The sequence below is a fragment of the Gekko japonicus genome, unplaced genomic scaffold (assembly GCF_001447785.1).
Source record: "Gekko japonicus isolate JY-2015 unplaced genomic scaffold, Gekko_japonicus_V1.1 scaffold1684, whole genome shotgun sequence".
Classification (NCBI taxonomy): domain Eukaryota; kingdom Metazoa; phylum Chordata; class Lepidosauria; order Squamata; family Gekkonidae; genus Gekko; species Gekko japonicus.
Genome location: NW_015168705.1, coordinates 415860 through 418077, shown reverse-complemented (window position 1 = coordinate 418077; position 2218 = coordinate 415860). Strand labels below are relative to the sequence as shown.

The window sequence follows — 2218 nt, the reverse complement described above, 5'->3', positions numbered from 1 at the left end:
CTCAGTGGTTGTTTAATGCTGTTTTTATTCACTTTTATTTCACTTTTATTTAAAAAGTGAAGGATCTACTGTGGATTTAAAACAAATGTACTGATGTATTAATAATGCAGCAGCCATTATAAAAATAACACAAAGTGAAAACTTACTCATATTCCGAAGACGATCTCCATTTCTTAAAAATCTCTGTTGTCAAAGCATCCTCCACACCCGTCAGTTTTCCTTGATCCGGCAGAATAAACCATGCTGAGTAATCTGCCTTGTAAGGCCCTCTCAACAATGCTGAGCAATCTCCATAAGGCACTCTCACCACCCAACAAGACAGGTCTTCATCATATAGAAACCTATAATAACCTTCTCAGTACATCATGTTGACCTTCACCGTTGTGTTTGCATCTACAAAGAAATCTGCTTCCTTGGTCAATTCATGGTCAAAAGGATCCTCCCAGCAAGCTAAGGAGAAAAAGAATACGTACACTGAATAGGGTAAATGCTGATCCTCATATATGCACATTATTGCAAGATAGCTATATGCTTCATTGCAAGAGGACACTAAATGCAAGAGCCCAGGAATGCTCGTGGCCAAGTAAAGGTATATGTAAGTTGGCTGAGTGACAGGACATGAAATGGTGAAAGTTCAAGTGGATAAAGCAACTCAACTTTCAGTCCAAAAGACAAGATTTGTATCCTATCAGCCTGCCCAGTGATGTTTGAAGCCTTCTTATGGCCTAAGGAACCGTCATCTGAGTCAAGGGCTTATCCTCCAGTAGGCTGGAGGAAGGAAGCTATAGGATCAAGGCTTTGTGGGAGAAAGAGAGAGGTGCCAGAACTCTCAAGAGGGAAATGAAGTTTTCAGTCCGTATACTGAAAACTCATGAACTTTTAAACATCTTAAAAATAATTTTGTTGAAGAGGTTCTGTAACTCCATTCCAGCACGTTCCCCCAGAAAAAAAAAGCCCTGGATAGGATCCAAGCTAAGATGGCTTGCCATAGAACTCTCTGCTGTTCTGAATGACACAGCTGAAATTTGCAACACATTTCTCCTTTTCACTCTGCAGCCACCCACCATCTGCTCTAGTTAAAAACATGAAGGTTCAGGATGCCACAGGAGGTCCCGCTTTCATTCTGCCCTATTTGGCTCCAAAGTGAGCACAGAGACCACCACTCCCCTTTCCTCTCCGCATTCATAGTTTTCTTACAAATGTCAGCCACCTTATTACTTGGCATACAGACAGTTCTTATCTCTCCTTCCCCCATCAATATTTATATTAGTAATTTTACCATTGTTTACCTTTGAAGAATATATAGTTTACAAGGACCATTAGAGTATCTTTATCTAGTCCCTCGACTGCTTGGGTGATTTTCCCATTAGTTTTGTTCTTTACGTAATCATTGATCTCATCTGCTGCTGCTGCTGCTGCTGCACAGTTCTTGAAGTTCGTTGGAACGCCTTCAGCTTCATACAAGGTCTGGACATCATTTAGAAATGTAGGCAGCAATGGCATTGATTCTTCTATGAACAAAGCATTCCCCATGTTCACCTGTGTTTTGTTATTGGGTTGGTTAAGCGTGTGGACGATTAGCTTAAATGCTCCATGGATCTCATTCTCCTCAGTGTCTGAGAGGTTGAAACCGAGTCCATTGAAAATCTGATGATGGGTCTCAGCTTTAGCACCCAGAGCCAGCAGGGCAAGGGCTGTCGAGATACTCAGAGGGGAGAAGAAAATATTTTGGGAGGCCGTATCTGAAGCTATGAGTTTGTACAATCTCAATGCAAAGTCACTATTTATCCGGGCTATCTTTTGATAGCCGGTTGTTTTAGTTCCCCGCCCTTCTGCTGGAGGCTGTGGCTGAGCTTCAGGTGGATTTTGATCTCCATTGTGCTCTTGTTCCTCATGATGTCCTGGGATGTGATGACAACGGACTTGAAGAAGACCAGTTAGTAGTAAGGAGAGACAGAGGTTGAACTTCATTGGAATTGTTAGTGGCTTGACAATGAGTAAATTTCAATGAACTGTCTAATGGAAAGAAATTTGAGGTTAGAAAATATCTGAAATGTTTTTCTTAGGGTTTTATTTTTTTTAATTGTCGAAACATTCTAAGCTTGAAATGCTTAGAAAAATAAAGAATGTTATAAATAGTGCAAAGATTAAAGGAATAAAAGTATTTTACAGCAATGTTGAGGCTTACTTGCAGAGCATAACCATCTGCCTTCAGGCA

At 40.7% G+C, this 2218-nt stretch overlaps 1 pseudogene; it reads right to left on the bottom strand.

The window, feature by feature from the left end:
* Positions 1-146: 146 nt before the first annotated feature.
* On the bottom strand, positions 147-1971 carry LOC107114089 (annotated as a pseudogene).
* Between the last annotated feature and the right edge of the window lie 247 nt (positions 1972-2218).